The sequence below is a fragment of the Tiliqua scincoides genome, chromosome 4 (genome assembly GCF_035046505.1).
Source record: "Tiliqua scincoides isolate rTilSci1 chromosome 4, rTilSci1.hap2, whole genome shotgun sequence".
Lineage (NCBI taxonomy): Eukaryota > Metazoa > Chordata > Lepidosauria > Squamata > Scincidae > Tiliqua > Tiliqua scincoides.
In genome coordinates this window covers 43249097-43263049 of record NC_089824.1, presented here as the reverse complement: position 1 = coordinate 43263049, position 13953 = coordinate 43249097, and the positions used below count along the sequence as shown (strand labels likewise).

General features: G+C 41.2%; 1 protein-coding gene across 3 annotated transcripts in view; it reads right to left on the bottom strand.

Annotated features, from left to right (window-relative positions):
- TOX (thymocyte selection associated high mobility group box) overlaps positions 1 to 13953 on the bottom strand; it is a 258369-nt gene that overhangs the window by 190158 nt on the left and 54258 nt on the right. The gene's annotated exons all lie outside the window — the stretch shown is intronic.

The following is a 13953-nucleotide window of genomic DNA, read 5'->3' as shown; positions in this document are numbered from 1 at the left end:
GTTGCTACCACACCTGCCCCTGTGTGAGTGAGTGAGAACTCCACCTTGCTGCACATGTTCTGGCTACAGAGATTTTTGGGGGCCCCTCCCCCTCTTCAGCCTTTTTGCTGGCTCAGGGGCTGGCTCCAGGAATGTTACTGTTCCTTTGCAAGGGGAACTTTTTCCAGGGCTATTTCCCTGCCTGGCTGAGGCAGAGCCTTTTGGGCGTGTTTTGGGCTGCCTGGAAATGGAGCAAGATGCCAGTGCAGGGCAAAGGAGGCAAAGGTGTGTGTGGCTTTCGGTTCCCCCACTCCATTCACATTGAGACAAATCTGTAGATAAAAAATCCATGGATAAATAGGCTGCACCTGTACGATGGAAAAACCACAGTGAAATGTCTCCATTCTATCAAAAGTTACGGTCGAAAAACCAGGAAATAAAAAATGCATGGACCCCTATGGAAAGTTAAACTGAGCCATATCGCATGTTTATTCACAAGTAGGCAAACTTGCCTTAGTCCATCAGAAAGAGCAGGCTGAGGGGAATCCAATGACACCAGAATGGTCCTAATCCAATGAACACAGTCCCCAAAAAACACCAGAGAAGGAAGTCCCTCCCTCTAAGCAGATGAATGTATTGAGCCCTATGGAAAGTGAAACTATGTGTTTACTCATGAGTAGGCATTTACCCACAAGTAGGCAAATGTGCCTTGGCTCATCATCAGGTCAGGCAAAGGGGAATGTGAGGTCCCCAGAATGGTCACAATCTGATGGAACCAGAACTTAACAAATGCTCCAGAAGGCAGCCCCCCCCCCCCATAAAAAGAATGAAACAAAGGCTTGAGCTGGTAAGGTAAATCTTTTCTATTTCAGACTTGTAAAGCTAGGTGGGTCCTGATAGTGATATGCTTGAAATATAAGAACTTAAATTGAACTGTGTACTGGGTAGGGCTGAAAATCTCACCGATTTGGGGGGGGGGGGTATTGCAGGCAGGCTACAGATAAAATTCACTTCGTGAAATAACAGGAAGCCAGTCATGTTCATTTGTTTTTCTTTAATTTAATTATGTATAATTGTTTTAATTTGCTTGATGATGTCACTTCCACCCATGTTATCACATGAAAAATTAATTATGTCGTATGGGGTGACAAAAATTTATGGGCTCCAGGTGTCAAATGACCTAGCTACGCCACTGTGAAAAAGAGAAACATTTTGAAAGATGCAACTTGTCACATAGAAATAAGCAAATTACCTTGTTAAAATTCCATCTTTATGTGTCTATTTAAAGGTGCCTTATTAACTTTATATCAATGGACATATGGGGCCCTTCTCTATGTAGACAAGAATGTTGTTGGCAACCTTCAGTCTCGAGAGACTATGGTATTGCACTCTGAAAGGTGGTTTTGGAACATCATCTAGTGTGGCTGAAAAGGCCAATTCGGGAGTGACAATCCCTTCCACAATGGGAGCAAGTGCAATCTGTCCCTGGTCTGTCTCCCTGGCTATGGGCCTTCCTTCTTTGCCTCTTTGCCTCAGACTGTTGGCCAAGTGTCTCTTCCAACTGGGAAGGGCCATGCTGCACAGCCTGCCTCCAAGCGGGCTGCTCAGAGGCCAGGGTTTCCCACTTGTTGAGGTCCACTCCTAAGGCCTTCAGATCCCTCTTGCAGATGTCCTTGTATCGCAGCTGCAGTCTACCTGTAGGGCACTTTCCTTGCACGAGTTCTCCATAGAGGAGATCCTTTGGGATCCGGCTATCATCCATTCTCACGACATGACCGAGCCAACGCAGGCATCTCTGTTTCAGCAGTGAATACATGCTAGGGATTCCAGCGCGTTCCAGGACTGTGTTGTTTGGAACTTTGTCCTGCCAGGTGATGCCGAGAATGCGTTGGAGGCAGCGCATGTGGAAAGCATTCAGTTTCCTCTCCTGTTGTGAGCGAAGAGTCCATGACTCGCTGCAGTACAGAAGTGTACTCAGGACGCAAGCTCTGTAGACCTGGATCTTGGTATGTTCCGTCAGCTTCTTGTTGGACCAGACTCTCTTTGTGAGTCTGGAAAACGTGGTAGCTGCTTTACCAATGCGTTTGTTTAGCTCGGTATCCAGAGAAAGAGCGTCAGAGATCGTTGAGCCAAGGTACACAAAGTCATGGACAACCTCCAGTTCATGCGCAGAGATTGTAATGCAGGGAGGTGAGTCCACATCCTGAACCATGACCTGTGTTTTCTTCAGGCTGATCGTCAGTCCAAAATCTTGGCAGGCCTTGCTAAAATGATCCATGAGCTGCTGGAGATCTTTGGCAGAGTGGGTAGTGACAGCTGCATCATCGCCAAAGAGGAAGTCACGCAGACATTTCAGCTGGACTTTGGACTTTGCTCTCAGTCTGGAGAGGTTGAAGAGCTTTGCATCTGATCTGGTCCGGAGATAGATGCCTTCTGTTGCGGTTCCAAAGGCCGGCTTCAGCAGGACAGCGAAGAAAATCCCAAACAAGGTTGGTGCAAGAACACAGCCCTGCTTCACGCTGCTTCGGATGTCAAAGGGGTCTGATGTGGAGCCATTGAAGACAACAGTGCCCTTCATGTCCTTGTGGAAGGATCGGATGATGCTGAGGAGCCTGGGTGGACATCCAATCTTGGGGAGAATCTTGGATACAAGATTGTATACAAGATTGTATACAAGGATACAAGGAGACAAGAATAGTCCATGTTTTAAGACAGTCTAATGATGGAATAATTTCAATCTAGAAAGGTTTTTAGTATCCTTGCTAACCCAACAAACAACAATCACAAGATCAGCTCCTGGGTTCAGGGACCCCTCAGCAAACTCCCTTCCATGGACTCCAGTAGTGTAGCTCCCCTCCACAGCAGTGTGCGCCTCAAGAAAGCAACTCTACCACTACTACACAAAGATTATGGACAGTTTCATGGACTAGGCCAAGCGAACCCTTGGAGGCTGCCCAAAACCGTCAACTGCTGATTCAACTCAGTCTGTTCATTAGAAATGCTGAAGAAGAAAACTCTAAAACCATCCCTATAAAAATAAAATGTAGAGGTGCTATAAATAATTAGCTTGAAGAGTTAGATTCTAAGTATGTTTGTTTAAAGGAATATTTAGTAAACTATGAGACACACAGTAAATAGATAATTATCAAAATAGTATTCTTCATCTTCTCTGTCTGGCTGACCTACTCATGACACTTGTGAAGTTCTAAAGCTCTTTTGTTATTACTGAAATTCATTCTGTTTGCTGAAAAATCTCATTTCGTTCCTTTTTATTCTGGATTGCTTTACTGTTTCTTTTGATTTACAGACAAAGCTTTTGTGAAGGACTGCACTAGCTTTTGCTGTAACGTACATGATGAAAAATATGTGCACAATGTATACTGTAACGGTTAGATAATTCTGAATATTGTTACAAGTTGGAAGCAATATTGGTTTACTTACTCCTGCAACTAAAAACTGCAGAACTCCTGCAAAAAGCAAGTGCAGAAAAGATGTTTCCAAAAGCATCAGGAATTTTCTCATGATCAGAATTTCTCACTTTGAGGTTTTTATACTCCTTGCTGAGGGTATTTGCAATCCACTCATCTTCCAAAATAAAAGATAGAGTTTTTTAAGCAGTGTCTTAAAAAGGGAGGGAGCTGACTGAAGAGTGATTTGCCCAAGAACTTTTTCAGTGGATTGGGATTTATATCAAAGAACCATAAACTGAAACAGACCAAAAAGCTGTCTACTCCAAACACTTATCCAAAAGAAAGAGTATCCAGCTCATCAGCTTCCTAAAGATGCTGTAACCATGCAAGCCAACACACAGAGTCAGAGGCCAAGGCAGGATGTCAAATGTTGCCCACATCCAGAACTTTATCATACCATCTTCTGCCCCCTTATCCAGGGCACAGTCTCTGCCACACCTCCAACATCCTTTCCATTCTGTTTCCTTTTCAAAAGAAGTGAAAGGAGAATGAAGCAGAAAGCAGATTCCTCACATTCTACCTTTCAGTCAGCCTTAGGGATGGGCCACCCTTGCCAGTACAGGACACAAACAGAGCAGGCGTACAGCAAAACTCTTCATGAGCACAGCAGATGATTCCTGCTTGTGAGGCAATACTCAAGCCACCAAGCTGATCCAGCTTAAGTCTCTCAAACATTAAGAAATGTGCAGGACAAGCACTTGGTGAATTATGTCCACTGGGCTTATGTTACATCCATTGTTTTGATTTAGGTGCATAAAGTAAACTTAAAAGTAGCAGACTGTGTTACAACTTAAAAGCCCTGGGGTTAAATCCCGTGTCACCTGTGTGGTACACTACAGTAGCTCCAACCAAATCATTGCTCAGTCTCTTATAAGACTTATGAGGACAGGTAAGATTATAAAATGCTTGGGCTATTAAAAGGTGCTATATAATCAGGAATTATCACTGATGCAGATTTGATGGAGGGGGAGTCCCCTAATGTGACAACATTATTGTTGCTATCTACTGACAATGGAAATGACTACCTTTTGGTCAACTAGAGAAGGGACTTTTCTGAGCTATGAATACTAATATTAAGAACATTCAAATATTAGCAACTTCTACTAGCAGACAAGGGGGATCAGAATCACTTGTTATATTAAATATTTGCATACTTTCAGAAGGCATGAGCTTTCCCTAAATGACAGTCTTCTAAAATACTCAGCTTCATTTCAGAACAGCACAGCTATGTCAAAGAATCATGCTGAGGAATTAAAAGGGTTAAGTATTTAAACATTATAAAAAAACCAAAAACCATTTTAACATTTATTCAACTCAAATTCTTTTCCATAAGTAGTTTTGGGAGTTTATCATCACAAGCTGCAACACAGTACAGCAGTCAGTCAACAACTGGACCAACCACCACAGCCTTTTCGGGTGAGTTCCATTCAGGGCAATCATGGAGAAGCCTCAATTACTTCTTTTGTTAAAGAGTAGACAAACAAAATTCTTTCCTAAGAGAACTCAGTTCCTTCTACCTCTACCAGCTAGTTGGTGAGTTACGCCCACCCCTCTCTCCCATGCACAGCACAAAATGTTTCTACTTGTACATGGATTGGAAATTCGTTCCAATGACAGCCCTTGTACTGATTTTGGTTTCTTGGATTCTAGCCAAAATACTACATTCACCTAATACCATGTGAATTTTCACACTCTAATCAACTGCCTCTGTCAACATCCAAAACACTGAAATGGTTAAATTATCACTGAGCTCTTAACAACTGTTACCCTAACTGTGCCATGAGATTATGTACTCACATTGAGAATCAATGGCAATTAAGTCGCTGATCAATGAAAGTACTTTGTTATCATGTAAAAGCCTAAAAATGCTAATCTAGTTCCTAAAACTGAATACAAGTAGGTGAAAATCTAGCACACTTACTAAAATCTGCCAGCCTTTTCAGATAAATGCTTTAAAAAGTATTTTGCATTTGTACTGCATAATAGATAAGCTTGGGAAAATAAGAAAAATAAAGGCCTTAAGAAAAATAAAGGCTATTTGCATATGAGTCCTTTTGATAAAAAAAATGTTGTCTGAACAAGATAACCTAACAGAAATAGATTTTGAGGCAGGCAATTCTAGAACTAACTGCAAATAACAAACACAATAGAATGCAGGTATCAGGTTCTGTAATCAACAAATTGCTATAGATAACATGAATTTCTGTAGCATTTCAACAACAGTTTGAGGCTCTTTAGACAAAATTATACTGCATCTTGGATGTAGATACACCACAGATCTTCAGGTCATAAACATTTCTTATGCATGTGCCTAGTGATGTCTTTGGTCTCTCATCAAATGATTTCTAAACACGGGGGAAGGAAGAGGGAGAAAAGCATCAAACTATTTTGTATAAATCATTTTCCTTCCCAGAAATATAAAATATAGTCATTGAAAGTATGCACATGTTGGGGCACTTTTAAAAATAAACAAAGGACTTAATGGTGACACAAATATTATATGTTGTAGTACAACAAATTAAAAGGTGGTACTGTATTGATACAGTTTGGTTAAGATGAAAAGTTCTTAAGCCTTATATTGATCTTCACACTGTTTAAACCAGTGGTTCCCAACCTTTAGGAGCCCGCAGATCACCAAGGCAAAAATTGGAATCGTCATGGACTACATGTGGCTGTGGAGAATCTGGTCTCCGCCCTCTCTGATGGTCCATTTCCCAAGTGCTCCCCACAGACTATCAAAGAAAACGGAGAATGGCCTGCCCATAGCTATAGCTAATACTTCAATGGTTGTGGCTGTGGGCAGTCCATTTTCTGCCCTCTTTGGTGGTCTCAGGGAGATTGCTTGCATGGCAAGATGCTGGAAGTGATTGAAGGTTATTTTTTTTCCTGATATCTCGTGGACCACTTCTCAGGGTCTCACGGACCACCTGTGGTTCACAGACCACAGGTTGGGAACCAGTGGTTTAAACAAAGTGCCTTATTCCCTCAGTGTTATTGCTTTAGCATCACAGATGACAGGTAGCCCAATTTAATCTGCCCTGGAGCAGCAGGCCACCTGGCCTGCTCTGCGCCCAAGGGGTTTGGGGCTGAAAGTGGTTCGGTCCAGAGCAAGGCGAATCTTTCCCCTTACCCCAGGTAAAGCGGCAGCAGTTCCAATGGGACTACTCGGATCTATGCCACCTAAAGAGGAGCTGCCTTGGGTTGCCTGGGAACAGGGATAGGATCTGGCATAGGTGTTGCCTCCCACTTCCTGCCACCTGGCCTCCCTCCCCCCCCCGAAACACCGCCCTCCTCCCTTCCTCACAACCCACAACTCCTGCACAGGCCTAGCTCAGCCGGTGTGGACTTACCTGTTGCCCCAGTCGAGCAGGTCCTCTGTCGGCCTCTGAAGACCAGAGCACTTCCGTGCACTGGCCTCCCTGTTCCTAAGTTGGCGCGAAAGTGCTTGACAGCACTTTCACAACAGTGATGGGCCGGCGCAAGGGACTTGTGCTAGCCCATCTACTCCTTAGGACCGAACCCTAAATTCAATACAAAGCATTGAGACAATTAGAATTCTCCCAATCAGCAATGCTACTTTCATCCATGTTTTCAAATGTCTGCACTAAATGAGATGTAAATGCAGTATATAGTCCTTGGTATCTGTGGGGGATCCATTCTCAGAACCCCCTCCCCCGCTGATACTAAATTTTGCAGATACACAAATCTGCCACATTAACCCCTCCGAAGGGGACCAGAGCTGCACTATGGTCCCCTCCGGAGAGCTTTCTGAAGCCCAGAGAGGTAGTGCACATCTGCCCACTGCTTCTCCAGGCTTCAGAGAGGGCCGAGGTGAAAAACACCACTTCCGTTTTCCTCAGGGAAACTGGAAGTGAGGCTTTTTCACCTTTTAAGGTGAAAAAGATGAAAAACACCACTTCTGATTTTCCAAGGGTGGAGCAGCAGGTAGAGCCAAGTCCAGGGGACCCAAGTTGAGTCAGATCCATGGATGTATAATCCGCAGATAAACAGGGGCTCCACCTGTACTTTGAAACAATCTAGCCCCCTCTCCCCCACCACCAATGTAGCAGAATCAAAAAGGCTACCTCTGCATCCAGCTTGGGGCAGTCATGGAGGTCTCTTCTGGGTAAGGAGGAGTAAGCCTCCATGGTGCAGGAAGGTCTGGTCAAACCTGTGCCAGCAAAATCTCTGGTGCAAATCTGTGTTGACCCAGGATGGTGGATTGGGCCAGAAAGGGGTTTAGGATTTGCTGGCCGCCAATGCCACCAAACCCACCCTATTCACAGACCTGGTTGCTATTCTCCTGCCTGCTTCCGCCCTCCTCCACCCCTGTTGCTACCTGATTCCACCATCCCCTACTCCGTTGCTGCCTTCTGCACTATCTGATGTTTGTTACCCTGTCCACTCCACTGCCCCAGCATGCATGGGCAGGTTCCACTCTTCCCATTAGTGCTCCAACAGTGCATGAGTCCATGCACTGCTTGAAGTGGTTTCACAACTGCTGCAAGGCAGGTAGGTAGTGTTCAACCAGTGCTACAAGCCCATTGAATTGGGTTGAAAATCATTCATGTAGCTGAATGACACATTTTCTGAACTAGATTAAAAATTTTATCAATTCCTCTTGTAACCTACATCACAGACAGCATGAGAGTAAAATAAATATACGTTCATAGTAAGAGCAAATTAATTTCATTTGCCACCTGGAAAACATCACATTTGTTTACAATTATTGCACCAATAATATCTTGTTAGGAAAAAAATTTCAAGCAGATGGAAATAAAAGCATATTGATTTTTGTGAACTGCTTTTTCAGTGTTCCTTAGCCATATTTCATGGTTGCCATGATATATCCAAATGAAAGCATTAAGGACGACAAGTCCTTCACATTCCAGTCAAAAATGGCACATGGGATGCATTCAAAAGGACAGCAACACTCTGACCAGCATCCTAGTGCTTAAGCCCATCTTTCATTTTCATTTCCTTTCTGTCCGTATTTTCACAAACCCAGTCCTAGGTCCACAAGCTTCTCTCTGTGATCCTACACCTTGCTTAAAAACAAAAACCCCAGCAAACTGAATTCTGAAGAATCATTTTAATAAGTAGTACTGTTCACCGCATTTCTCCTTCAGCTTTGTTATAAGGTAATTACAAACGAGTCAGGAGATCTGGCATATCTCAACCAGCGAGTTAGTTTCTGACATGGTAATAATTTTCCCTATCTTTAAAATTCATTAATTGGACTACGAGTATACAGTGTAGTGATATCCATACTTTCTAAATCAGTGTTTCTCAGACTGTACGTCAGGATCAACTAGGTGGGTTATGAGCCAATTTCAGGTGGGTCCCCATTTATTTCAATATTTTATTTTTAATATATTAGACTTGATGCTACCATGGTAGGTGACTGCATCTGGGGAAATGTTACATATCTGTACTTTTAACAGGCTTTTATCTTTACTTTTATCTATACTTTTAACTTTTAATATATGTATACATTAACACAATAATAGAAAATGGGACTTACTCCTGGGTAAGCATGGTTAGAATTGCAGCCTAGGATTGTTAAAAATGTTCCCACTTGATGATGTCACTTCTAGTCATGAAATCACTTCTGGTGGGTCCTGACAGATTCTCATTCTAAACAATGAGTCCTGGTGCTAAATATTTGAGAACCACTGTTCTAAATCATACTAGGAACATCATGGCCACAGACAATAAATGAATGATCATCATGGTTGTTAGGATGGTCTACTCTAGACTACAGTACCTTTAATATTTAATACATCTTAATGTATTTTAATGGTATATCATTATCATTATAATATAAAATATGAACAGGAGAAGCACAGAACAATTGGTGAACATAAGGCTTTTAACAGAGGCAAAGACAAACATCCTATTCACCTAATTTATATACATTTCCAATATGATCCAAATGAAAACAAGCATTTAAGAAGCCAGCCAGCAACTGTTCCACAAGGAAACCCACACACTTGGTTTGTTACCCACTTCTATGCGCAACCATGATCCTTCCTCCAACATTTTTTATCAGTATTTTTCCTAATACTCCTCAAATTGGGCATTGCAAGTAGTGTACAACAGACTGCTCATATTGGGAAAGCAACCAAGGTCTCTGGCAGGCACAGGCACCACATTTCCACGTTAAAATCAAGTTATGACTGTACAATGGGCAAGCAAAGCTCTATGCACTCATGCACACATGCATAAAATACAGTTGTCATGCCAAAGACAGTAAAGGACCTCCAAATGCCATAAACAGGCATGTAATTTGAAAAGAAAATTTTAGCCCAAAATGTTAAAACTCTTTCTGAAATCAACACCTACCCATACACTTAATTTATTGAGATTATATGAACAGATCTCCTGTTTCTACTCATTGCTCAGTATTCTACATTAATAAGACCAATAGTTGGTAACAACTCTTTTCACAGAGTACAATGGTATATGTGGTCTTTGCACACAACTCTTCACACTAATCTACTTTCAGCATACAAGGTGGACTCTCTAGGACAGGGTTTCTCAAATTGTGGGTCCTGACCCGATTGTGGGTGGGTCGTGAAGCTGCAACTGACCAGCTGATAACAGATGAGCAAAATGCATTGAACCCTATGGAAAGTGAAACTGAGCGATATCACAGATTACTCATGAGTATATCTTTGTGCCTTAATTCATTGTAAAAGGCAGACTGAGAGGAATTCAACGCCACCAGAATGGTCCCATCCGTTGAACAAAGCCCCTCAAAAAACCCCAAGAAGGAAGTCACTTCCTCCAAGCTGACAAATGTATTGAGCCCTATGGAAAGCAAAACTAAGCCACACAGTCACATTTACTCACAAGTAAGCAATTGTGCCTTGGCTCATGCGGTAGATCAAGTGATGCGGAGTGTAAGGCTACCAGAATGGTCCTGATCCTATGCACATGGAGCTCAACAAATGCTCCAGAAGGCAACCCCCCCCCCAACAGTTCAATAAAAAGAGGATTGATCAGTTAAGACTTTTATCTTTACTAATCTTGTAAAGCTAGATGGGCCCTGATGGTGTGCAATTTTAAAAAATAGGTTTGGAACCTCTGCTTGATTGGAAAGGGTTGTTGTCTTTTCCAGATTCCTTTCCCCCACCCCCAGGGAAGTTTCATTTCTCTTCTCATCATTCTGGGTTTTTAATGCTGTTTAGAGGAAAGCTTTGAATTTCAATCCAGGCTAAACAAAGAACATGTTGGATTTAAAATTGATTTTGTCCCAAATCATACTGAACTGGCTTAAATATAAGAACTTAAATTGAACTAGACATTGGGTAGGACTGAAAATCTTATGATTTGGGGAGTGGGGTTAAGGTTAAGGCTATTGAGAGAATTCACTTGATGGAACAGGGCTGGCTTGCCCATCTTATCCCCCCTTATTATTTAATTATTTATAGCCTACCTATCTAGGAAATATGGCACAATTTCAGTGCTTACTATGGGCAATTTCAGTGCTTGCTGCATTCTCAGGAAAGCACTTCCTAAAGTAACTTTCAGTCACAACATCACTTCCGGTGGGTCTCGGACAGATTGTCATTCTAAAAAGTGGGTCCCGATGCTAAATGTTTGAGAACCACTGCTCTAGGACATACATTGGCTTGAGTTGTGACTAGAAAAACCATGAACTGGTTTCCTTCATTTTCTGCTAACCAATAATTTAACTCTCTTACAAGTTTGCTTCGACATAATGCTTTTATATCACTTCCTTTAAAGTTTCATAAATCTCACTCTGCTGAAAAATCATTGCACTATAACAACCAGTTCACTTGTATGTTATGAACAGTAGGAAGTAATCTGTGGGTCTAGTGAGAGAAGAACACAACCATGTATATGGCAGGATTAACCTTTAGAGTCAGTGCTCAGATTCCCAGCTGAAACAACTAAAAACAAGGTTCACAAACAGCCTGACTTATAAGGGAATATCTCTAACAGTATAACATCTTATTTATGTTGATCAAAGTGGGTTCTAGCCCTGTCCAATAACCCTGAACCACAGAATCAGTAATCTGATGATCATAATTACAGATTAGTGATTAGAATTCTCATTAAAACCTTACAGCCCAGCATAGCAATCCTAAAATCATGATATAAATTATGTTCTAATAGCTTCAAAAAAGGTTCCAAGGACTGAGCTCTTTCATCATGGAGAAGAGAAGGCTGAAAGGGGATATAATAGCACTCTTCAAATACCTGAAGGGTTGTCACATGGAAGGAGGAACAAGTTGCAAGTTGTTCTTAACTATCTCTGAGATCAAATGGGTGCAAACTTCAGAAAAGCGATTCTGGTTGGACACCATGACAGTCAGGGTGGTTCAGCAGTGGAACAGATCACCAAGGGATGTGGTAGATTCTCCGTTACCAGAGATCTTCAAGCAGAGGCTCAACAGAGGCTCCAGGCACCTGCTGGAGGTGCTATAGGAAGATTTCCTGCTACAGGCAGAGGTTTGAACTAAATGACCTTTTGGGTCCCTTCCAACTCTATGATCACATTTAGAGAGGTCACATCCTAAACAGTATCGAGGATAGTCATAAAATAATTTTGAGTCAGTAGTGGTTATTTCACAAAGTAACTCCTGTATCTTTAAGATAGGGATACAGAGAAGGGACTTCTGTCATGTGGAGCATCTCTTAACCTAACACCACTATTACCTGATGGCCTTTTCATGTATGACACAGCAATAACCCAAAGTCACAGAGGAAGTAACAGACAACTCCAGCTCTCAGACTCAAGTATACAGTATACACCAGCGATTTCCAACCTTTTTCATCACACAGCACACTGACAAGACACTAACATTGTCAAGGCACACCATCAGTTTTGACAATTGACAAAGCACATTGTACCGACAGCAGCAGCTTGCACCCCTCAGTGGCCCTATTTACAAATAATTCTCCCCCAAACTTCCATGGCACACCTGTAGACTATCCACAGCGCACAAGTGTGCCATGGCACAGTGGTTGAAAAATGGCTGGTAAATAACATGTGTCTTCAAATACTTTGTCACAGTCACACTTTATATTTTTTATAGCCTAATACTATCCCCCACCATTGTATGTGATGACATAGTATGCGCTGTACCCAGTGGTGAAAGAGGTGACCAGAAGGCCAACCAGAAGTATGTCAAGAACTTTAAGTATCTCTGGGTAGGCAAATTATAGCAAAATATTGTCAAATGAAGAAAGGAAAGGAAAGGGTTGTGCAGTTCAGTTCAAGTGCATTGAATTCTTGACCAAAACCCCAAACCACAGTTTTTCTGTTATGTTCCATACAACAAAGTGAGGAGAAATCCCAACAAACTGCACCACAATTCTCCCTCCTACACATCTTCTTTAAAGGAACAGAAACTCAAATGCAGACAAACTGATACTACATTTACTGCCTCTAAGTTTCCCTCTTGCTTCAAAAAGTTTGGTAAGAATGTACAAAATGAAGTCATAGCTGTAAAGTATTCCAGTCTATGATTTCACCTCCTGATCATGAGTTTATAGATAATACAAAAAAAAAAAGCAAAAAAATCCCTACTTTTTTTTTTTAATGTCAGACTCATAATTTCAAGTTGTTTGACAACTGGTCACAATTCTTGTAATATGAAAAGCACAAATATGGTCTAAAATTAAATGATCATATATACATTTTTATAAATATGCTGAGAATTAAAATAATAAGTGTTTAGAAGCCGTTTCATGATTTTCAGGCAACACTACTATTAATCTCACTGTTAAGTAAATCTTGGAAATCATGCACGAAAACAGAACCACCTTTGCAACATTCTCTGAGGAAAGGGGATGACTATGGTTTATGTTTTGTGAAGATAAAGCCGCAATGGCAATGCATGACTCAAACTGGTGAATATGTTGGAGGAAGGTGGTTCATCATCCTAAATACATGTTAGCCACATCAAGAATGCGGGTCTGCTACTCTAAAATATCTCCCTCAAACCATGAAAATTTTGCAGTGGAAATATTTTAGTCAGAAAGTCAGCAGGTTCATTTTACACAGCTTGCTACTGAAACACTATAATCTAACTTAGTTGTGGGATTTATAGCTTTAATTTGTTAGTCTTTGAACTTACTGTTTTGTGGTACTATTTAGATTAACTTGTCTATGGACTGTATTTTATATATATTTACTAAGAACATCTTTAAGCTTTTAATAAACTTGTCTATAAAAATATGCATGGTGTTTAAGAGCTATAAATGCATGCAGCTATAGGACAGTCTGGTGATACTTCTGAACATTGTAACACAACAATTATTTGTACTATAAAAGCAAAAATCTATCCATTCAGCTGATGATCTTTTGATCTCAACAGTCATTTTACATTATTATATCCAACATACTTATTAGAACACATCAGTTACTTTATCCAATTGAATCCTAAATTATATAAATTCAGGGCACTTCATTTTGGGTCTAAGGAATCTAAAGTCTGAAAAGAACAATACAGGTTAAATATTTAATATA